We start from the raw sequence: 25,187 nt of genomic DNA, 5'->3' as shown, positions 1-25,187 counted from the left end.
AATCACAGGTGGGGTTAATATTATCAGTTTTGCTTCTGAGATGCCCTGATGGTTCAGCCCCCATCTCTCTGTGTCAGCAAGTAGGAGGACAACAATTTGGTCACCCTCCTGTTCACCTTTGTTCCTCTCACCATTACAGTCCACTGACAAAATCAGATACAGCTCCAGTTAAACAGAGTGCATGTGGGATTTACATTTAGGAGATGCTTTGAGCTTGATTGTTGAGGTTTGGGATTGTTTTGGCCAATATCTGTAAATCTGAATTACTGGTATGAATCGAGTCTGAACCTCGATTTAAAAACCCAGAGAAAGTGGCAGGATAGTTTAATGTCCTGAAGACCTTCGAATACTGTTTATACTTGAATAAAAGCCACATTTAGTGCATTAACTATTTGCTTCACTATGAATTTATTATCTTAGAACATCTGAGTACTTGAAAGATGCTCCTGATGCAAGAATACATTGAGCAATTGAGGTCCCCAGTGCCAAAGACAAACCCACTCCAGTGTGTCACATCCCTTTTTCCACAAATTTTTCTCAGACATGTCCATATCTGACTTGAATAGCGAATCTCATTTACAAATTTATAGATCAGTCAGTGGAAGTCCTCTTGATCATTTCCTTCCCATAAGATTTGAAATTCAGTGGGAATGGTGCACCAGCACCACCACAGACAGTATCCAGCTTTCTGCTTCTGTCTCAGAAACCACAGTTCTGTGTTCAATACAAAAAAGGTGATACTGTTCAACTACCCAGCTTGGAAGGAAAATGGGTTTTTATTATCTTTGTTATATACAAAAAAAAAAAAAAAAAAAAAAAAAGGCACATTGGTAACACCACATGGCCTAGATGTTAGAGAGAATTGAAAAATGAAGAGAACCAAAGCACACATAGAAAACTTTCAGTCAAGGCAGTGAAACACCAGAATCTGTGCATGTCTGCATGTGCACATCATGGATTGCAGGGTAGGGGTTAATACCAGGATACTGTGCTTGGGTATTCCTGGGTGGATGAGATAGAATATTTAATAACAATGCAGAAAAATCAGAAGTGCTCAAAAACATTTCTGTTCTGTGTGTGAGAAAAAGCCAAAGTACACAGGACCATGATGCTGCTGAAATAGTTTCTTTTCCAAAAATGCCAGAGTTGATCACTTTAATAACATTGAATGTGAACAACCTGCATCCAATAATTTTCACAGAGGTGGCCAAGGAACTGTCCAAGCATTTAGTGTTGATTTTTAGTGCCTTGGAACACTGGTGATTTTCCAGAGGATTTGGAGAAATCTTATGTTGTGCCAATATTTAGAGAGTGAATGGAGTGACCCAGGGAACAGGTTTAAGAAAGGCAAGGTGACAAATACCAATTAAAATGGGATCATGAGAAACCTTCGTCATTGGGCTAATGAGGACAGTTTTGATGAGATTAAAAGTGGTTTTGTTAAAGCAGCTCTGCTTAAATCATATTAGGACTTGCACAATCACCCGGTGATAATCACAGGGGTATTTTCTGGATGTCATTTTGGGGCATCTGCACACACCTTTGAAAACAATTTGACATTTTTATCTATAAATCTAGAAGATAGTATTTTAGTCCTTTAGAACACATCCAGGCCTGTAACACCTGCCAGCTATAGATTGCTCTTAATGGGGGCTGTCTGCATGTAAATAAATGGTACTTGATATTCTTATAAAAATGCAGTAAGTCTGCATTTCGGGTAAAATGGCATTTTTACTTTAAAGAATATAATTTAACTTGACACAGCTCTGCTGAGCTTTACAGTGGCTTAATCAAATACAGCACTGCTTTAAAAATAGGGATTGCTTCAAACAGTGGATTAAGTTATTGGTCTTTCACATCTCAAGTGCTGAAGCTCGCTAGGTCTCAGGGTGAGAGTGAAAAGTGATGTCGTTTTTGCTCAGAGTGTAATAGGAGTTAACTCCCAGGCCTCTGTCAGGCTGACAGTTGGGTGGGTTTTTTCCACTTAAAAGAAAGCCCTTTCAGGGTTATCTAAGTTTGTAGAAGGCGCTCCTAACAAAGTCAGTGCTACTGGCTAAACAAAAAGGTTTGCTGTCCAACACACATGAGGGATCCCCAGCATCTCAGGTTCTTTCTCAGCTGTCCTGCTTTCCCTCCTCATTCTCCAGAATCAATCATGTTTTTGTAGTGATGTGATAGCGTGGTTTTAGCCAGTTTTGTGAAATGCCTAATTAAATAAGCAAAGGACATAGGTAAGGTCCTGTTTGGCATGAAGCTATTGATTGACTTAATGCATCATGTGAAAAATGTTTTCATGTCCTCCTGTCTGCACAAGGAGGGACTTCTGTAATCTGCAAGACAAAGCTCCTTACATGACTCCTGGGTTTGTGCTAATGAAGTTTGTGCCTCCCAACCAAAGAGCCCCTTCACAGGACATAGAGCTTTTGAAGGAGATTAAATCAGGTTTTGTTACACACAATAACCATAGTGTACCTCTCTGCTTGCTCATACACTGATCAATTGCTGATCGATGCTAATGGCTGCAGTGTCTGGTTTTCATCAGTGTGCCTTTCTTCTGCCTTGGCACTTCAGCATGTCACTGTGCTCTTCACAAGAGGCTTGTTGAAAGCAAAAAGTGTAAATCAATTGGTCTCTGTGTGGTAAACAAAAGCTCTTGGATCAGTCAGAACGAGCCCTGGAGCACTGGATAGCACTGGGGTTTAGTTTTATTTAATTAACAGAATGTTTTAATCAGGAGACTGTTAAAAACCTGAAGCTCCTTGTCCAACCACAAACCTTTTCAGTCATGATGGGCACCAGAGTGAGGTATTGAATTCCTGTTCGCTCCTCCACTGCAGAGTTTTAATGTTTGAGAGGTTTCTCACCAAACACACATGGCCTTATCCCAGTCCTGTGTCAGGTGCCCTGCACTGCATCAGGTCTGCCAGGCAAAGGGACGTGACTTCAAACTGGCATCCTGCCAACCATGCTGCAGGTTTATAAAGCTTTGTGTTACTTAATTTTCTTCTTTTTAACCAGATATGAAGGTTTAAGGCAGGTGGTGTTAAACAGCAGCAGCTCAGTGGGTCAATACCTCCCACACCAGATCAGGAGTAGCCAGTCTAAGACCGGCCATCAGTATGTTAAAAACATATTGCCAGTGTAAAGGGTGGTAATGTTGGGTGTTCAGAGCTAATTTCAGGCAAGAAATCCATTTATGCAACTGGGACTAAGGTTTTATGATGTTTTCATTAGTAGGCAAATCCTGTGTGGTTATGCCTGCTCTTAAATGAATTCAGCTAAGGAAAAATCAGTAGTGTGAATGGGACTGAAGAAATCAAATACCAAGTTATTATTAAGAAAAGCTGAATATCTTTGTTCCAACATGTAATGTTGAGTTTGGCTTTCTAAAACAGTGCTTTCATTTAATGCTGATTTATGACCTTGTTACGGTTATTTATTACAGAAGTATTAGTCTGTTATAAGTAGATATGAAGTATTGTAGGTGGTGAGTAAATATGATTGCTGTTCATTCACTGCCTATGACAACCATCATATATTATTTACTGTTAATCACATTTTACCTAAACAGCAATTTGTCATTTATCAATCAGTTATAAAATATCCTAGTGTGAGTCAAGATCTAAAAATGCTCTTGATTGTTGCAGAAAGCTTTTGTTTTGTGTGTGCTGTACTAGAATTTGAGGTTTTCTCTTTAAAAACTCAGTCAAAAAGTAAGAAACTTAGATAACAACAATTTGATAGATTGAGGAGATGTTAAAAGCTGGAAAACTATGAAATAGTGCTATTTCAATACATTATCATCTTATTAACATGGTGACAACTAATTTTTTCTGATGTGCTAAGGTGTTTCAAGCACTTGTTAATATTATAAAACTCAGGATATAATTTTAGAAAAGGAAAAAAAAAATAAAACACAAGTCAAAATTTCCCACTTCCCCTACATACCACCCTAGAATGACAGCTGGAACTGGAAGTTAACGTGGATTTTCAGTCTGATATGCTGACCCAGGAAAGGCAGGAATGGGTTTCCATGATGACCAGACCTGCAATGAAATTTCCTCCCTCTTTTGGAGAATAATGCCTTGCTCCCTGTCCCCACGTTAAGGCAAATAAATCTCCCTTGAAATGGCAGAACTTTTCAAACTGCAGGATGCTGCAGGTACATATGCTGAATAGAGATTTTATGGTGGCCTTTCCATGAGTAAGGCAGAAAACCCCAGCCATGGTTAGGGAGAGCAGCAAATCCAATATAACACAAACACAGAATGAAAGAGCCTCTCCCTTCTCTTGGAAAATCAAGGCAATGTCTTGAGTGTGCTGATCAAGGATGATTCTCAGAAAACTCCAAGATATTGCTAATATGATAAGATTGCACACTGAAGGTGCAGGTTTTTAGGGATCACAGTCTAGGTTTATTGGTCAGGAACATAATCTGATGTATCTGTTCTGTTCAGGCTCCCAGCAAGATGCTGTACCACATATATATTTATATATCAGAGCTAAGGAACACTTTTCTTTGAAAACATGGATGACTGTAGACATCTCAGCGTGCAAGAAAAAATCTTTTGAGTTACAATCCAGTGCCCTGCCACAGGAGAAGAGGATTAATTTGTTTTGTTTCCAAGGAAATATTTTGTTTCCTTTACAAACTTCTATTTGTTGTTGTTCTGTCAGTTGAGCAGCTTTCAAAAGTTAAGATGAAAGGTTATTACTCATGAGTTTTCAGTATTAGGAAGGAATATGTTTAATTTGCTTGAAAATACTGAACATCAGCCTTTCTGAAAATTGATGAGGGCTTTATGGCAGAGGTTGGTGAAATCAGAACTGGAATGCTTTTTTAGGCCCTCTTTTAGTCTTTGTGGATAGTTCAGTCAGGTTCAGGTGACTTTTCACACTGATCGAGACATTGACTGCTGCCTCCTATCAATAGCAAGACAACTGTCCCATACTCCTGCAGTCTTAGAGCTTTTGCCTCATTCTGGTGTGTCTTGAGATACTCCTCAAATTGTTATATATTAAATGACTGAGCAGAGGAGGCCTTTGTCTAAGGCTTGTAAAATGCCTTTCCCTTACTGTGTGTCTGGAAAATCAAACTTTTGGCAAGTTAAAATAGTTTGGCTTTCCAGATAGGTGAAAAAAAAAAAAAAAAGACAGCATAATTAATATGAATGTTTTAAATATATTTAAAACATTCACCTCCTTTTAAGATGGATGGCTATTAAATATGTGCCATTTTGAGTTTTTCCAAAAAGTCTCTGAGGAATATCTCATGTGTTAATGGCTTTTGGCTTTGCCATGTATGGTAATGAGAGAATTCCAGGAAAGTTTATGCTGCCAAATATTGCCTGGCTCAGAGGACAGAGAATGGTTGGTGTGGTGCAGACAGGAGAGCTTTCAGCTAATGGGGAGGGAATCTACAGGTCTTTTCCAGCTTGATGGAATGGGAGGAGGAGAAAGGAACAGCCACTCACCAAGCTGAAGATAGATCTTAAAAAAGTCCAGAGCAAGATCTGTAAACTTCTTAAAAAGTTCTATTGTTTTTAACGACTGGTACAAGTAGTGAATTTTACACCTGCCACTATCAAACCAGGTCATGCCATGTCCTGCACAACCCTCTCCATGCCAGGCAGTTCCCAGGACTAAAGGACATGGACTGAAAAGAAAGGTGTGATGTGAGGTTCTGTTGATACAGCCTGGAGCATCCTTGCAAAACAGGTGGCACAGGGACAAAGCAGCAAAATCTTATCAGCACCCCTATCAGGCACGTGGACTGGAGCAGGCTCTGGAGTTGTACCAGTTGGGACCCTTCAGTGAATCTGGCCAGAGTGGTGGAAGATGGAAAGCTCATGGTTTTCAGGAAGCACAATGGTTTGGGAGCAGTGGGGTGAGAAAAGAGGTGCTCTGATTGCCCCTGGCACAATGTACCACCCTCCTGAACTCCAGCCAGGGGATGCAAGCAGCCACAAGCAATATGAGAGAGAGAGGTCTGTGGTTATTTTACATTAACTTGCATTATAGGACAGTATGGCACTTGTATTTATCAGCTTTCAGCTGAGGATTGAGGCTGGCGTGGCTAAAGACAATATAAAAGTTTTCCCTGTAAAAATCCTGTAATTGAAGATCTCAAAGCATTTTACAGGCATTAATAAGTAAAGCCTCAAATACAGCTACCAGTATTTCAGTCCCTAACGTTCAACAGTGCTTGTAAGTGCTGTTAAAATAATAACAGTTGTATCAATGCTCTTGCAATCCCAGAAATATTAATGGCATCTTCCCTGTCAACAACCTCCCCTCCTCCAGGCTCTACTTTCTTCTCATGGGCAGGAAGCAAAATTTTGCAAGGCAAGAGCTTGCTGGGGAGTTTGGGTCATTTGGGATTTTGCTTTTGTGGGTTTTTGTGTGTGTCCAAAGCAGGGCATCAGCCAACTGGAGTGCTTTCTTGTGCTAAGAGGTGTTCTTCCTGATGTCTAAAACATTTGGATGGATGGTTTTATTTTTTTTACCTTTCTTACTGGAATGTGTTTGTGGTCACAGACAACTAATGAAGAGAACAAAGGAGAGACAATGTTGTAAAATCATTAGAAAAGGTAAGCACTGTTCAAACAAATGCATTTTGCTATTAAAGTGCCATTTTCAGTCTTATTTGCAGCCCCTACTGTTCCTTACACTGGCTCTTCACTGGGGACAAAAAATTCATTAAATGGCCCTTCATTTTACAATATCAATATGTTTTAAGTCAAATTGTGCATTCTTTGCTGTTAATTCTCTTTTAAACACAAAGAACCATCAGAAAGTTTAGCTGCAGGGGGGCTACAGGCAAGAAGGAAGATACAAACATCCCTCTTATGAGAAATAATAATAATAATGAATTCTTTTTAAAGTTTAAAGGAAAATAGTGGCTTTTCTGCACCAAGACTGTAAGACCTGTTCATTGATCTTTTCAAAGAAGCAACAACAATAAGGAGAAATGAGAATGAAAGGAAATGAAAGCAAGGGAATAAAAGCCATGAGGAGTTGGGGTACATGGAAACAACAATCCAGAACCTGACAGAATATGTGGATATTGATGAAGCCTGGGATGCAACATAGATGTGATCCCAGGAAAAGGCCTGGCTGTATTACTTGACTTGACTGTTAACTTTGCTTAACCACCAAGTATTTTTATTGATAAACCCTTTTCTTTCTTTTTTTTTTTTTTTTTTTAATTCAAAACACTGCTCATCTCATTTGTCAGACTACTCACAGCTCGTACAGTTTTCTGGGTGGATTTATTCTGTAAGTCATAGCTGAAATGGGACCTTGAATATTTTGCAGAAAGCCAACCTTTCACCAGGATCATGGTGGAAGGGAGATAGATGTGCTGCCCCTGTGGAACACAGAAGTTTTGTGATAGAAGTTTGTGGTTTGAAGCAAATTGAGCAACTAATGATTTGTGCTATGAATGTGTCTGCTGGAATGTTTTCATCTACAAGTGGCAAGTGGTTCTCCCGACAATCAGCGTAAGGGGGCAGGGTGCCCATAGCACAGAGTCTAAAGAAAAATTTCAGCAATACCCATGGCAAGAAAGACAGAGAGAACCTAGTGAAGAGGTTTTTATACATTGTGGAGTTATGCAATTTTAGTAAAAATTGTATTTGTTTGTGTTTAAGCAGAAGGAAAATGAGAAGGGTCATTGAAAAGTTCAATTTGCTGTCTTTCCAGTGAAAATAGACCCAATCTGTAATATTTAACCTAAAAATCACATCTGAAGAGATTTTTTACATTTGATGCACATTTGGTAAATTCCAGGCGTCTGATTATACCTGTTCTTCTAGTAGGGCACAGAGCAGGGCATCTCATACTGGACAAAAGATTTGCCCAAGTTCAGAAAACAAAGCTATTCCGTGTGGTTTTGGTGCAGGACAGGCATTAATTCATCGCTGCCATGATGAGTAGAATGATGAGTAGAAAGACTGTTCTGACTTCTGGTTGAAGGAGAAGAGCAGCGCTGAGGTGAATCCACATTCCCAGACATCTCCTTGTGAGGCTCTATAAACTCATTTGGAGGGGAGATTTCCCTGACCTGATCCATCAGTGCCACAATTCTGAAAACCAGAGGAAGTTCAGCCTGCGGAAACGTGCAGCACCGTGGTTTCATGGTTGTGGGGTCACCAACAGAGAGAAGCAGCAAAGGCTGAGCCTGAGCCTAGTGGGGAGGGAATGCCAGCACTGTCCATGATTGCTTCCAAGAGGAGTGGAAGCCATGGAGATGTCCAGCAGATGCGTGCAGGAGCCAGTCTTGTTATCATATGACTGGGAGTTTAGGCTCCTGTTGGGCACAGACCAAAGTCCTGGAACAAGACAGATGATGAACTTGGGCTGTAAAATCCTCTGTGCTCCTCTGCCATTTTGGCCAGTGATCTTGTACCATATGTCAAGTGGGCTGCAAATTCCCATAAAGCAGCAGTTTTCTACACTAGACCTATAACAAGGGAGGTTGTAAAAGGAATAAATGGCAAGTGGAAGGTGGAAATCATGCCAAGTGTACAGCACAGGCTTATTAACAACAGCACAGCAGCCAAAGGGAGGCAGGAGTTGCATATGGGAGTGGGACTGTGCATGGGGAAAATGGAGAGTGGCAGCACTGCCAAAAGGTTTTTCTTTTCTTTTTGCCACTTCTGAAATACTTTGGACATTCTGGGGGTTTGGAATGAGAGCTTTGTCTTTGTTTTTTGAACCGTGTTTTTGTATTTCTATATAGAAGGCAAATCTGTTATTTTGCTCCTTTTCTTTACTGAATCCTTGCACTGCCAAACTGCTTTAGGTGTTGTGTGGATATAAGCTGTAATCACAAAATCACAGAATCATAGAATGGTTTGGGTTCTAAGGGACCTTAAAAATCATCCAGTTCCAGCCCAGTCTGCAGATGTGAGCCTGGAAGGGCCAAAAGAATGAGCCCTCTTTACATGACCTGTTTCTACTGTAGGAGAAACAGTCCCAGGCATCTCCAGCAAAGTCCAGAAATGTTGATTTTTATAATGGGAATTACTATAACTTACAGAGGTCCCATAGGCTAAGTACTGTTTATTGAAGCTTTTTAACTCAGTGAATGCCATTTTGCCTAAATCATAACGTCTTGAGGGAGCAGATAATTTTTTTTAAAAAATGTAATTTGTAAATTTAGAAATGTTTTTACTATGACTTTAGCAATGCATTTCAAATGGTCATTTCAAACTCTCTTTTTATTTCTAAGTAAACCCAGGATGCAATATTTCAGCTTGTCTGAAATAAAACAGTAATTTGTAACAATTTCATGTTAACAACTTCATTTCCCAGGAATAATTTAATCATTGGTGGGGAAGGGAGGCTGCTTTTCACATACTAACTAAGCCCACAGTTTTCAGTGTTGGAACTTCTGTCAGAACAAAAATTCGTTTTGATAGATTTGGAAAGTTATTGGGGTTGGCTTCCATGTTTAGACTATGCTTTTTTCCATTTGTCAACATTTCTTGAAAAAGACTGCATTTGTGGCAAAATTATGATTGAGGACATTACTGAATTTGTCTGCAGAATTTAAGACTTCAATGTATAAGGAATGTAATAACTGACATGATAAGGCAGGAGCTGTTTAAGTGCTGTGTGTTGTATGTGCATAAACAAAGAGCAGATCCCAGGAAAGCTGCATTTAAAGACCAGTGATGTTTGCTTGAGGATGAAAATGTAGAGTTCAAACCAGTTATAATCTGTCAAAACTATGAAAAAAAAAAAAAAAAAAAAAAGAAAAAAAAAAGAAAAAAACCAAAAAGACAACAAAACACAAAATAAACAAACACACAAAAAACGAAAATAAACCAAAGAGCGCGTGCTGATTAAATTTAATCCTGTCTGGCCATAACTTGTTAGCCTTTCTCCTGTTGAGTAATATTTAATTGATTTTACTGAGGCACTTTAAAAGTACAGTTCAGTTCACTGATACTGCTGGTTGAATTTCCTCAAACAACACACTCTCATTTTAGTCACATTTTACTGATGGTGCCTCTATCTCACACCAGCACTAAAGAAGGAGCTGTGTGTAATCTTAAGTGTTTGCACATTACTGGACCTAAAGACATAACTTCCTACCTATCTGTACCCTACAGAATAGCAAACCTGAGTAGTTTAGACAAAATCCATGAAAAAGAATAGATCAGAGAAATCACAACAGGGGCTGAAAGAAAAAAGGAACAGAAAAATCCATTAAAAATGAAAATAATAAAGTCTCTTAAACTTTGAGGAAAAAATAGAGGCTTGTTTTGTACAAAGATAGTGAGATGTGTTCATTGATCTTTTTAAGAGTCAAGAAGAAATTGGCCAGCAGCTGAATAAAAGAAAATTAAGTTCCCTTAATACAATCCACGGAAAGACAACTCAGGTAAATTGATCAGTGCAGCACAGATAATTTCTAACCTTTCCCTTCTTCAGAGAAGATGTTTGGGGTTTTGTTCTGATTTTTTTTTCTTCCCTCCCAAAGAGTATAAAAATCACACAGCACCAATTTCAAGTGGTTTTTGGATGGTTTTTCTAGCAATAACTGGAGAATTTCTGGAACTAAGCATGGTAATGGCTTTTCTTCCATCTCCCTTCATCACACCCTCACTGTCTTGAAAAATATCGATACATTCAGAAAGTTTGCGGGCTTTTTTTTTTTAACTCTTTTTTTTTCAAACTCTCTATTATTTCTCCCTCTGCCTCCTACTTCAAAGAGATTTTTGAACATTTAGCAATTAAAAAAACTGAATTATTACTCTGATACCAGAGAAACCTCATATTAACTGAAGTGCAGAAAGAGCCCAAAGGCCAAAAGATGTTCAGTCCTTGCCAGCCCCTGCTACAAGCCTGGCCCTTCACCTTGAACAGTAAAGCTCCTGCCTGTAGAAGTGGCAGAGTTTTCATTTGTATTCTTTATTTTAGCTAAATGTCAGATGTCATTGCAGGAGAGTGTTTGAGGCCTGAAACTGCTGCTACACAGCTGCAGCATCCTTTGTCCAGAGGAATTATGCTGGAAATAGGCTGAAGGCCCCAACTTCCCTCCTTTTTAAAACTAAATATCCCCAGCTCCCAGAAATGTGAATAAGAAACAAACTTGTTTATGGTAAAATAAACCCACAACCTCCAGCTATTTGGAGATATTTCTTTTCCAACTCTGAAAATATCTCTGAAAATCAAATGCATAAAAACCAAACTTGGCACTTGGGATCTGGGAGCTTCCCACAGCATCAAGTGCAAATCTAAAGCTGTTCTAATTTTGCTTACTGGGATAAAATGCTGTTATTTGCATGTTAGCCACAAATTAACAAATAGAGTGTGGCAGTTAATGAAAGAAAAGAAGCAATGCAGCACCTTTGTGAGTAGGCTGTAACCCATGTTTATAGAGAAAGCTTTGTAGAGTACCCCTGGGTTCTGCAAATGAAATGGGCCTTTGCATATGCTGCATAATTGTCAAAACATGAGGCTTTGTAGTCACACACCCAAAATACACTCCATCTTTTAAAGCTGCATCACATAACCAGCAGCATAACCATTTTCTTCTCCATGAGCAAGTTGTTCCTCACCCTTGAGACAGTGCTCATTCAGGTCAGGTATGAAGTTATGTGAAGGTCAGTGTGGGAAAGATCAAACTACACCTGTCTAGATCTGCTAATAAAAAGGTGTATTCCCTGCCTGGCTTGCACACAGAAATACTTACTAAGATCTTACACAGAATGGGAAAATGTTCCACAGAATGATTGGGTACTAAACTCTGCAGAAAAGTCCTCAAAATAAATCATTATCACAAATATTTTAATACAGACATCTCTCTGACACAGCTTTCATTGCATGCAAATATTTAAGCTCATGCTTAAACTTGTTCTCATGTCCCATTTCTGGACCTGCAGAGGCCATTAGTGATTCAGACCAGGATATTATCCACTGACAGATAATCATTGTCTGTTCAGAAACTTCTCCTTTTACAGTACAGCTGGCATCTATCAGCTGTGCTAGAGTGGTGCAGGGAGATTTGGACAGTGTAGAGGGGTTTTTTAAGAGGAAGTGTAGAGTAAATATCAGCAATCACCATTTGAGTAAAATCAGCAACAGGCCAAGACTTTCCTTGCTCCAGTATAGGAAGGGATGAATCAATTTCCCTGTCCTTTATTACTTAAGTTACCCCTGCAGAGAACTGTTCATGAATCTTTCAATTTAAATCCTAGGATATGTTCTAAAAGCTTCTAAAAAGTTAATTTTATTTTAATATTACTGAACATAAATACACATACCCTAGAAAAGCAAATGGATTAATTAAAGGAAGTGTTCAATGAGGTATTTATAATTTTCATTCAGATGAAATCAGCCTGATTTATACCATGAGGATGTTACATCACACAGTCTTCTTGATGTGTCTGTAAGGGACACACAAATAAAGAGATTCATTTCTTCACAAAGCCAGTGAACTTCAAATTTTACAAGGTTGTCTGAAGTCAAAGTCACGAGGGATTTTGGGAGCTAAGATCACACGGAAGATGTTTTATTACATGATGGGAAAACTGGGAAAAACTGAACTTTCAACCTTTTTTGTGAAAGCATATGAATACAAAAATCAAGCTGATATACAATAGCAACTAATCATCAAGAAAGACAATTGTTAGTGACTTGTGAAAGAAATCACCAACAGATAAGAAACAATTGGAAAATATTACTGGTTTTCTGCATCTACTGCATTTAAGTCTGGAAAGCAATTTTACTCAGCGAGCTTTATGAGACAGTCAGGGGTGTTAAACAAGAAGGAAATCAGGTCTTCACCTCTCTTGGTTTTTAGGAAGAAAGGAAAGAATATGTTGGTTAACACTGGGGGACCTTTTCTGCATAGCACAAGAAATATAGATTTAAGCAGTGGTGCCATCCGTGAGAAGCACCAGGAGAAGCCAGAACCAGGGGAGAAAAATTATTTTGTGGCCTCTTGGAACTCTTTTCCTTCCAAGATGCCTCTGCCAAAATAGTTCCATTTACCTCTGAGTACCTTGCCAAAGCCAAGAAATTATCAAGGCCTTTCTGAAAGTAAATTTTATGCATACTGTGGGTAAATGCACAGATGAAGATAATGCTGAGGGATGGGCACTAGTGATGGAAAAGGTCTTCTGAGCCCTGCAAAAGTGGAAGACTTTTTCTTCCCTCATCACTTGCTTGAGCCATGCCATCAGACACATCTCTAGCCAGACAATAACTGGTTTGTTCTCCTGATTTTGACCTGAGTGTAAAATATGCTGCACCAGTCTACTTGCTAATACTGCAACAGATTGTTTTTTACTTCCCCTGTTTCCCCACAGTGCCTGGCAGCCTTTCCCCTGCCTTTCCCCTTCCCTAGTTAAGGAGATGGGAGTTCTGGCCTGCCTCTCAGATAAATTGCTGAAGATTCATCATTCTCCATCTCTGTCCAGAAGAAGCAGTCTCACATCAGATGTTAATCTTAAAACCATATTCTATATAATAAAATTCCTTGTGAAAGCTCTCCCAACATCATTATATGTTAGAATGACAATATTAATCATCCAATGGCATTTGCACACCTACAGCATCATTCCCAAAATCCTCAGATTTTTTTTTTTCATGTGAAACCTGCAAGGTTTAATGAAGCTTTTAATGGACTGCATCAAACACCACCCCCAGCCCCCTCCCAATTCATAAAATGGATATATAGTCCTTGTTGGAAGAAACACCCTTTTATTTGGCAACAGGTAGACTTCCTTAGAAGGGTTTCCAACTATCTCTGATTTCTGTCACTTAGAAATAGAAGTATTGCATCCAGAAGTGCAGATTTCTTTTTTCTAATAAGCATAAAATAAGCTAAAACCATCCAAAATCTTAATCCATTTAGGTACCCAGGCACAATTACTGCAGAGCCCAGCACTCTGGCAAACATTTAAAGATGGAGAAGTGTAGGTAAACTTGTGTTAGTCACGTACAATGAGGAGCCAAATTACAGTAAGAAGATTATAAACTCATTTTATTTTAATTCTTTTTCCTTTTCTCAATTTATGCCACAAATGTACTACTTTTGACAGAATGTTTGCTATTTTGCCATATTTTTCTCCTTGTCTGCTAAATTTAATAGAAAAATCCAATTATTATGTAAAGAGAGCCTTGCTATAATTGTCACAAACAAGTTAGCATAACAATGAAGAGCTACAACTTTCTGAAGTCAAAGAAAGCACTGATTTATGACCGTCTCTGAGGTGTGATTGATACAGAATGTTTTGAAGGAATATTTTCAACATTTCTTCTTCATTTTACAGCTGCTCCCTCCGATCATCCTAGCTGAAGCATGTTTGCAAAGGAAAGTTGCTTTGGAAGAGGGAACTTTTCCACAAATTCATTTTCTTTTCTTTAAAAAAGGAAAAAAAATCCCAACCGAGCCTACAAAAGCCATTATTTAAACAGCCTCCTTTTTCAAATGTTTCCGGCAGATGTTTATGCAGCGAATGTGCTGGAGCTCCTTCAGTAAGACACAGAAGTGACATTTCTTGAGGGTTTTAGCTGGAGAATTTGTCTTTCGCATCATGTCTTTAAACATCTGCAAAAGGCAACAGAATCTTTATTATCCTGCTAACTTGAAGAAAGGCGCAATGCACAGTCCTGAGTCCTTAAAAGATGGCATTTAATGGGACTGACAGATGAGAAATATCCAGCTCTAATGTTTTCCTTCAGTAGAAATTCACCTCTTGACCTTATGACTCCAGAGTATGGCTGCTGCCTTCTGAAAAAGAACATTTCCTTCCATTCAGATGTGCTTTCCATGGTTTTGTTGTTTTGTTTTTCCATATTGCTCAGTTATCTGCTTTAGGGGAAGGTTTCAACATCAGGATTCAAGCAAAAATAAGAATATAAATATTGCAAGAACACTTGTGCTAGGTCTGCTTTATGGCACTTGTGCTTCCAACCCTCTTTTAATATCCTCAGCTGGATATTTTTCTTCTTCCTCACAAAAATCAAAGCTGCCTTTTCTTTTAAATGGATTTTGAAGGAGTGGTATAATTCAGCTTTCCTATCCTTTGCCTTGAGTTTTATTTATTTGCTGCTGTGCAGAAAATACATACCAGGGGCATTGCTCAGGGCTGCCCAGGCTGGCCCTTCTACCTTAAAAAATAACCTTTTTAAGAAGAATCCAATCTGTCTTTTGGTTTCCTGGTTTGTTTCAGACTCAGGTTGGAAGGAGGCAAGGTTTGATGGTGAGGTTTTGTATTTGGCTTCTATTGTAGTTCAGTTGTCAAAGCTTTTTTCCCCTCCTCCTTCTTATTCTCTTTCTTTTTTTTTTTTTTTTTCCTTTTTTTTTTTTTTTCCTCCCTGAAGGGTTTTCTCTGGGAAAAGTTTTCTGGGCTTCCATCCAGCCAGTGTCACAATTCACAGCTGTACTGTTTGATTCAAGTGCTTCAAGCTGCCAGTGAGGTAGAGCCAAATGAGATTAAGGGGTTTTTTATTAATACAAGCACCCTCATGTGCTGCTATGGCCGAGGCTACGTCAGGTGTTCCAATAGGAACCCCAATTTCTGCAGACCTTTAGTTCTCAAGCATAAAATATTTATGCCAGCCTGAAACCTGACCTAGATATACTCATCTGGGAGGAGCTTCAGAAAGGAATGGTTTGGCTTTTATTAAATTGCACCTTCAAGAAAGGAAAATATACTGATTTCTGGATAGGCAGCTAAAATAAAATAAAAATAGACATTTACCTATGTATGTTTAAAATGGGAACAGGTATAAACTAAAGAGATCTTTTAAATGATGGATTTTAAGGTAAGGCAGCAAGAGATTTATGTTAGCTCCCTTCTATGGCACATGATGAATTTGAACCCTCCATGCTGGTCAAACTCAGACACTTCCAGCACTGCCCATCCCGTCCTGCCCACTCCACCCCAAATGTCACCTCTGGGGCACAGCCACAATGCCCAGACATTTATTTTACTTTTTCTGTTGAGATAAACCATGCAGAATTAGTGATGAGAAACTAAATACCGCTGTTACTTTTATTTTGGGTGTGAGCCAAAATCTGAACCCACATTTTCAGAGGGAAATGCGTTTTTAAGCTCCCTTTCCTTTTGAAAAGCACCAAAATTAAAACAGTTCTTTTTATACTGATTCTTATCTTTTGTGTCAACATTTCTGAAGATAAATGAATTGATACTTTAAACATAGGCATACATGTGTCGATGGAAAACATGATGTGCTGTAGTAGAGCTGATCGAAAAATGTTTAAAAATAAAATAAGGAAGAAAATTAGAAGCTTTACAGAAAAAAAGAAACAACACCACTCTAATCTTCTTGTTTCCCCTCACTTTGAGCCAGCTATAGAGTGGATCAGAAGGTTTTGAAGGTTATTGACATTGCAAACTTTGGAATTCTCAGACAAAAGTAGCTTTTTGCAATATTAGATCACCTTTTTTATGTCTATTTTGCCCCACTGGGTTACTGAGCATCTCCTAGAATCATAGAATAATAGGAAGCTATTCCCTCTTGTCCTGTCCCTCCGTCCCTTGTTCCCAGTCCCTTTCCAGCTCTCCTGAAGCCCCTGTAGGCCCTAGAAGGGGCTCTAAGATGTCTCTAGAGCCTTCTTCTCTCCACGTGAGCACCCCCAGCTCTCCCAGCCTAGCTCCAGAGCAGAGGGGCTCTGGCCCTGGAGCATGTCCGTGTTCTCCTCTGGACTGACTCCAGCAGATTCAAGCTCTTTTCCTCAGAGCTGCTCCCCATCCATCCTCTTCCCAGCCTGTATTTGGGATTATCCTGACTCATGTGCAGGGATATCCACGTCCCCATCTCTGCTGCTCACAAAACCTCAGCCACGTTAGAGACTGAAGTGCTGAGAGACTGCTGAAGCCTACAAGACTCTGAAATCAAAGGCAGCAACATTAATATTCTGTGCAAATGTGAAGAAGCCATGAAAGCTTTGTTTGTTGCTAAAGAAACCAACTAAATCAAACAAGTTGAAGAAAACAAAGACTTGTATAATTGTTTTAATTAAAACTGCCACTTATTCCAGAAAAAAAATGCAGCACAGTCGTGCTCTCCAAACATTTCTTGCTTAGACTTGCATGCTCAAAATCTGTGTATAATAAGTGAAATAAAACATTGCCAGCCATTTTCCAGTCCTGTTCAACACAAAAGCTCCAAAACAAATTGCAAGAAACCCATGAAAAAACTTAGTGATGTTTACTTCAGATTTTATCCCAGAGGAATTTATGGAACTTGCCATTCAACTGCAAAAGCATGTTATCTCAAACGAAATGCAACGCTCCTTAAATCTTCAAAGAGCATCATGGCAGTTAGCCATAAAATTCACTGTGACTTTAGACATTCAAAAACAGCATTAATGCCGGGATCTGGCTGCCCTGTGTGGTTATTTTAAGTCTCCATGAGCACAAACACTTTTTTGGGTCTGGGCCCTCCATACATTCAGGCTCTGGTAAAAGCCATGAGACTGCTTTGCCTTTCACAAGCTGCTTATCCCCTTCACCTTCCCACTCCACAAGGTTATTTTGGCATCTCAAAATAAATCAGATACAGAAGGAATCTTGGTAGTTTCTCAGCTCCTGGATCCAAGCCCCTGTTTTTTAATGCAAAGTATGAGAGATATAAATACATCTTAATTTTAATTGAAGGAGAATGTCTGACCTTTCTACAAAATAGTGTCACTTGAGGTTCCTGTATTTCTTGTGACCTTTACAATGTTCATTAGGCTTTTAAGCATGCAAATTCAGCTTAAATTGGAAATATTTTGCCTTCCTCAAGTACAGACTTGTTTCCACTGCCGAATTTGGTCCCATGTTTCGCTGTTGGTGTATGAACCCAGCATGTTGTCACTGTGTGGCAAAGAGGCAGCTATAAAATCTGAACCACACTTGCCTTCCCCTCTCAAATAATCTGTTCAGATACTGCAGTTTGGCTTGAGCCTGTCTTATATCTACTTTTCTCAGCACTTTGGGAGCTCTTTATCTCCACCAATACTTGCATTTGTGTACAGGAGTGTTGGGAACCATTTTTTGTATACATCAATTCGTTATGTCATTTCAAAGATCTTATTTTTTTCCATGCTTCCTAAGCATTAGCGTTTTTAAACTGGAGAGAAGAGGGGGTGACTATTAGAAACATCCTACAGGAAGCCATAATTTATCATCAAAATACTTGCAAATTTCTTCTAAACATGTTACGTTGAGCTTTCTGGAGACTGCAAAGAAGATTATAGTAATGATGCTTTTTTTGTCTTTTCTTTCTTTTTTTTTTTCCCCGGTGGCTGGATGACTGAAATAATTTCAAGTCTGGTTTTTTTTACTAGAACCTGATCACCACCTGTTTGAGTGAAGAAACTGAGGACTGTTTGAAAGTAATGCCTTTGGCAACACATACACCTTGCTCAGGCTCTCTCACATCTTCATTTTATCATATAAAAGGCTTTTCCAAGTGTTGCCTGAGAACAGTAAAGACCTCATTAGGAGCTGAAAACTGTTGGGGATTTCAGTGTTGATAATGAAAATCTTATTTATGGAATTGCTGAATACACACATGAAGTCTAAAAAGCAATAGCCTACTAGATGCAATAACAGTCCAAGTGAAAAGGAGTAATGTAATCACATCATTCCTATTTTCTAATGGCCATTTCCTTGCATAGTCATATTGAAAGAGAGTCAGAGAACTGTAAGGTGCAGCTGTTTCTGGCATCTTCCAGGCTGGTTTCAGTACTCACATAAGTTTCCTGTCCAGTTAATATTTTGGTAGTATGCAAAGGTGTGATCTGCCAGAGATTGCTGAAGATCTGGAAGAATTCTTCTGCCTTTAGGCTCAGGTAAGAAAAGGTGTGAACCCCCACCAGAGAAGGAAGAAAAAAATAAATATGGATCACGAAACTCCCATCATTTTCTAAAACTGGGCTGTAAATACATGGTAATGAAATGTATGGTAAATGCAGCTTTTCTGTGACTAAACCCATCAGATGCATGCAAAGCCAGGTCATGTTTACCAGGGAAATGTGTGTTGTAAGGGAATAATGGCTATACAGTTTCCTAACTCTACTTCATTGCTTGCATTTATTCCACTGAAATCAGTAATCATGTCAGAATAGAGCTAGTAAAATATGATGGGAAATAAGGGCCTTGAATACATGCCTCTCTGCCTGTCTGTCCTTTTGTATGGCACCTCCTAACACAGTGTCTGAGTGCAGAGTTCTTCACCCTCCATCTGATTTAAAACTTCAAGTGGATGTGGTGGAGACCTCTGGTCCAGAGTAAACTGCCCAAGATGAATCAGCTGCTCAGATTGGCCTCACAGAAATGATAATGGGGTTCTGTGTTCACCGCTGACTTATCTAAACTGTCTGACTTGGTCCATGGCTTCCTTGGACATTAATGGGTTGACTGCAATGTCACAGGCCCTGGTGCAGAAGAGGTCACTTTGAACAGCTGAGCCAGGGCAGCGCAGCCCACAGCGTGTTCCTGGCACTCCGTGCGCTCCCGGAGCCCCCCAGAACCGCCACTGCTTCCCGGAGCCTTCCTGGATCTCATCCCAAAGTGGTGGATCCTCGGATCCATGCTCTGGTTTTGATCTCCCCTCCTCCAGGAGGTTGGGGGGTTGCTCTCATGCTATGAACACATGCTCCTGCTGGTGCATCTTGAGGGAGGAGGATTGAGAACTTCTCAGGAGGCAGCTTTTCATCAGCGAGTGCAGACTTAGATGAATTGGAAAGATTTCTCTGTAGTACAGCAATTTTGCTGAAATTGCTGAGAAGCAGCATTATCAGGCAAGGACACTTCAATAAAGATAGAATGTTTCAGCTGACTTTTGTTTGATTATATTGTGACTTCTAACGTACTATTGTGCACACCTTGAAACCATTAAGGCAAAATGAAGTATTCAAACAGGATCAAGATTAAATGTTTTCTACTGTCCCAAACAAAGCATAATTCAATTAAAGTACCTTTGATGATCTCTACACTGCAGCAATTTCATTTTTGAGATATAGTTCATCATTTAGATTAATACTCCTGCTTGAAAGAAAAGCAAATTTTGGCATGCTGGTGTTTCCTGCAGACCCAGCAGCCCATGAGAGGGATTAGAAAATTCAGACTGAGAGCATCTCTCTTCCTTTTCCCCAAGACCTTTCTTTGATGCAGGACCATGGCAGGAGGGAGAGGAGGGAGAAAGATAAGAATTGGATTTATCATCTATAAATAGAGACAGCCCTTCACACTCACTTTCTTGAGAAGTCCTAGAGCACCAAGGGGAAGAAGAACAAAATAAATCTGAGAGAGGCTGGGAAAGTTCTGTACATTTCAGGAATGTTCAGAAGCAAAGTTAACTCTGACAGTCCAAGTTCTTTAAAAAGACACCATCAATTAGTTTCTCAAGTTTAATTCTGTCCTGTATCTACCAGCTGGAAAGTTTGTTGAGCAATAAGCATAAGTGGGTTGTAGAATATAAATCATTGCCCCTGACATCCAGGGAAAGCATCACTTGTTTTATACTAACGTGGTTGTGGTTACTGCAGATTGCTTGTGCAGAATCTTGGGCAGAATCAGCAGCTTGGTTCAGGCCTAGATTTTTAGATTATTGGAATTACAAATTGAAAGAAATTGTTAGGAAGTTTAGCAAAGGAAGGCTGTCATCACACTTTGACCTAAAATGGAATTAAACTGTCCACTGCTAAGGGACCTAGTAGCAAACCTGTCAACATTACTCAAAAATATTTTTTAAAGAGTTGTTTTACATGGACTTTGCTACATTGGATTTCTTCTTGCTTGTTTTTTTTGTCTGTTTTTTTTTTTCCCATAGGTGAAGAGGATGTGGGAAATAAACCATACATGGAAATCTGTGAATCCTATGCTGACATCTGTATGAAGGATCATTTTGTGGGAGGTAGGCAAATAGGCCACTGCTGGTGTTGATTAAAAACAGTCTTATGGTTAAAAAAAAAAAAAAAGATAACAAAAAGCCTGTCCTCTAAACCAACAAGCAAGTGCCACCCAAGCCAGGAAGCTCAAAATCAACAAAATAAACCTTATTCTAAAAGCTGGATTCGGTTTTTAATTGATTGATTTCCTACCAATATGAGGACACTCTCAGGCTGGTGGGCCTGATGAGAGGTCCTTGAAAGCCCAAAGTGAACAAGCATGTGAAATATTTAAGGCCACATTTTTATATTTATTAAAAACAGCCTAAATAATTAAACTAGTTGATTCACTAGTGGCTTTCAGGCTCATGCCCAGAGTGAAAGGTCATGACCTGACATACCAGGGCCCCACTTGGTACTGATGATTGACAGGAAAAGGAAATAAGTTGATATCTTTCACGTGGGAATCACAGCTTGTAGCAACTATGAGCAAGTGGGCTATTTGGACTTTGTGGGAAAACTTAATTGTGTTATTATTCAAAATTTTCGTTCCCAAAGTTGGTTCAATGGTGATTTATTTACTTATGTGATAAAACAGCTGTGTACTGTAATAAAATACAGGTCACTTGCTGATGTTTAATGCACAAAAGTGAAGATATGTTTGGTTTCTTTTACTTTGAACTTACAATGAAGCTAGGCAGCAGGCATGACTTTGAATTATTAGGAATTTTCTGTTAGTGTATTGGAAATATTCAATGTTCTCATCATAGTATATATTTTTCAGTGCTTGGTTATGGAGAAGGAGGAAAGCACCATACACTGAAATATGAGTGCCTCTCCACCATATGCTTTCATTATTTCTTTATAATGATAAAAAGGGGCTGCATTCAGTGCCAGACAATGTCATGGCCCCAGAGATTTCAGTGGCCTGCAGAAAAAAGGAGAAAAAAGCATTTATGATATGAATGAGGATTTGAAATGGCTTTTTAAAAAAAGGCCTAAGATCCACTTTCACCCTAAATTCTGAAATCACTTGAAAGATGTCTAGATGCGGGTTTGAAGAATAGCAACTTTCCACCAGGCTCTGTTTTATATGCAGGATCGCTGCCATCTTCACCAGGCTTTGTTAGGAGGTCAGATAATTGTACCAAGCGATAGGTCACAGCCTAACTTCACATACTGTGTGATTTGTTCTAGCAGTGAGTCCTGTCATCTTGATCCAGAGGACGTTTTCTGTGCCCCAGTCATTTACAAGTTAGCCAAGCGATGCACTTTTGTTTAGCACTCCAAGCTGAGGAGTTCAGTGGGTTTTGTGTGAGCTGCCCTGTCTTTGTGCCTTTCTCCTCCTTCCCCAAAGCGTGGGCATGACGTGAACTGGGCCAGGCTGCAGGTCCACACCACACTCCAGGGATTTTGTGTCCTTTTACAGCAATGGCATGCACTGCCAGCTCCTGCAGCGCTCTATCTGGGCTGTTGGATGATAACAGTCCATTAAAAGTCCCATAAAGTCAAAAGTAGTTTTACCCCAGAGCAGGCCATGGTGGGGAAGGTTTGCACGTTTCAGCTCAGTGTGACACCACATTTTGGGTGATAAAGCAGGCAGTGCTGGCCTTCCCCTCAGACTATCTCCACTTCTTTTCCTAACCTTTCCTCCTATCTTATTCTCGATTCAGAGCAAAGCAGCTCTGCTTGGGAGCCTTTGGAAACTCTGCCACTTGTACCACAATCACCAGGAGAACTTTAAGCTTTAAAATAATCTGATTTTAACACCAGTAAATAAGCCCAGTTACACAGTAAATCAAGATAAAAGTTGCTTCACAGAGTAAGTAAGAGCTGGTGGCATTTCTCTCTCATTGTTTTGATGTTGTTCCTTCATATTTAACATCTGGCAATAGTGCACGATATTTTACCAACAGCACAAACATCAGATCCTGCCACAGGAGTGCAGGTCTGTGATAAGTAAATCATAATCACTTGCTGAAAAAGGAAATCAAGAAAAATGGGTCCAGGGGCAAAAACATGCTCAAAATTGAAAACCTTTCTGCAGCAATACCAGCCTACTTCCTCTGAACATTTGAGCAGAAGGGGGAGGTACTCAGCTCTCTCAGTACGTTATGAACATACATCCTTGTCCTGAAAGGAAAGGGCTATTCTTGACCAAAATCCAGCCAGTTTTTAGAATTTATTCACTTACAAAATGGAGATACAACAAACTGGAGAGCAGCTATCACCAGAGCTGTCAATGAAGTAGCAGCTGCAGATATGTGGAAACTTGTCCCCTGTGTTAGAGGCCACAGTGTGACCTTGCATGGCCCATGAAAGTGTTTAAAAGTCATGATGACACTGGGTTCTGACTGACTTTGTCTAGATTCAGCCTGAACATCAAGAGGAAAAAGGCTCTGTGTCCCGTGCCAATTCTCTGATCTTTCCATTCCTCTCCTCCTCCCCACCTCCAGGCTCTGTGTCTCAGCAGCTCCCTGAAGTGAGCACCATGACATGAATCTGGAAGTGAAGAAGCCCACAACTCTTCAGAAAAGAGCAGTTATTCTTAGCTTTGTTTCGCTGATGTTTTTCTTTCTTTTCCCCCCTTTCTTTTTTTTTTTTTTTTAAAGAAAACAGAAAGCCTGCCAAAATTTGGGCTCTTTGATGTGCTTTGGAAAGAAAAACAATGCTATCTATCCAAGTCCTGTGAAAGGAACAAAAATATGTCATTTTCAGGCATGAACTACTTGAGAAGAACAATCAATACATTTCACAATTAAAGATGGTCAAAAGTTTTTAAATATTTTTCTGGAAATTGTTTATTAAGAAAATTTCTGAGACAGTTGCCTGTTTCAGTTAATCTTTCTTTGGGAAGATTTCCCGAATTGCAAGGTAGGTGAAAGGCAGGAGGGGGAAGAAAGAGGAATTCACTGATATTTGCTGTAGAATATTCAATAATCTAATAATATCCTGGGGGCAATATGCTAGACCCCATCCAAGCTTTTCTTCTGTCAGTTTGGATTGAGTATGTGAACCTGCCTCGTCCATTTTATTCATCCTACTTTGGGATGAGCAAAACAGGTCATACAAGCAGGATCTGTTCTGTACTGTTTGTTTGTTGATTCAGCTCTCAGTGGACACGTTGCTTTATAAAACTCTTTGGCTGTAAATGAGACACTGGCTTCATTATCTCATACTTAGGAAATTTGCTTTAGATAGAAGCATCCCAGGTTGGAATCTTTGGCCAGTAAATGTAGGGAAGCTTTTGAAGCTGCGGTCTTAGAAGTCATAACCTAATAACTAAACTTCTGTTTGCCCTCTAGTTTTAAGTTTTCTCCTCCATCACCCCAACAAATCTTGAAGGAGCTGATCTATGCAATGAGAATTTTTGACATTTTTATTAAGTCCAGGCATTTAATAAAGACATTTTTTCTTCAATGTGATTAAATTGAAGTAAAGAAACACTTGTGCTATTTCTCTCTTCTATTGAAGTTTTTAACAGATTTTCTTTTTTTTTCCTTCCTGTGGCAGGGCTTGTTACATCATTTCCATGATATGCTCTCACTTTCCACTGCAATGGCTGTATGGGAAATGCATCTACTTTTACAACTGAGCTTTAAAGAGGTTTCTATCTATATCTACTATTTCTGGTCCAGTGTTTTCAAAAAAAAAGAAAAAAAAAAAGAAAAAAGAGTAGATGTTAGACTGCAAAGGACAGGTTGCTTGAGGTTGGTATGGAGGTGTTTGTTCTCTCACTGCCTACTCTGCACTTGCTCCATGGATTGGGCTGGTTTACTTGGAAAGATCAGGGAAACCTAGAATGGTTTGGAAGTGAGCATAAAGATCATCTCTCGTTCCAAGCCCCCTGCCATGGGCAGGGAAGATCACTCCCTACCTCAGACTACTTAACTGAGAAATATAACAAAGCCTGGCTTTCAGGGGAAACATGTTGTGTATTTCTTGAAGGTTTCTTAGTTTGACTTTGGATATCCAAAAATTTGGGACTTTTACAATATCTAATCACCCTGTGAAAGTCCAGGCCAGGATTTCAGGCTTTGAAGATAGCAAACAAATGCCTTAAATTAGAGGTTTCAATTAGAGAATATTAAATTCTCTTCTGTAACAAGAGATCTTTTAGGAGAAATGGGAATAGCCAGGTGGGAGTAATTGGTTTTGGAAGAGTCGAATGTGGGAACTCTGCCCAGCACTTTCTTTTATTACGGCTGTTTTCCTTCCACAGCTCAGGAAAACTCATATTCATGCACAGCCTTACACTTCACTGGGATTCCCTGCCTTGGAGACTGTCAGCATTGGCTTATTATACAAGCTCTTTGTT

At 39.4% G+C, this 25,187-nt stretch overlaps 1 long non-coding RNA gene across 2 annotated transcripts in view; it reads left to right on the top strand.

The window, feature by feature from the left end:
* The window catches only part of LOC137481757 (uncharacterized), a 134,635-nt gene extending 110,123 nt beyond the window's left edge, over positions 1-24,512 (top strand). The window contains exons 2-4 of one of the 2 annotated variants that reach the window (XR_011003651.1): positions 20,812-20,895; positions 23,326-23,743; positions 24,383-24,502. This is a non-coding gene — a long non-coding RNA (uncharacterized lncRNA). Of the gene's footprint in view, positions 1-20,811; positions 20,896-23,325 lie in introns of both variants that reach the window. The other variant, XR_011003650.1, reaches the window with a different exon arrangement.
* Positions 24,513-25,187: the final 675 nt, after the last annotated feature.

The sequence above is a fragment of the Anomalospiza imberbis genome, chromosome 13 (assembly GCF_031753505.1).
Source record: "Anomalospiza imberbis isolate Cuckoo-Finch-1a 21T00152 chromosome 13, ASM3175350v1, whole genome shotgun sequence".
NCBI classification, from domain to species: domain Eukaryota; kingdom Metazoa; phylum Chordata; class Aves; order Passeriformes; family Viduidae; genus Anomalospiza; species Anomalospiza imberbis.
The sequence above is the reverse complement of the archived record's forward strand: the minus strand, read 5'-3'. Positions and strand labels throughout refer to the sequence as shown.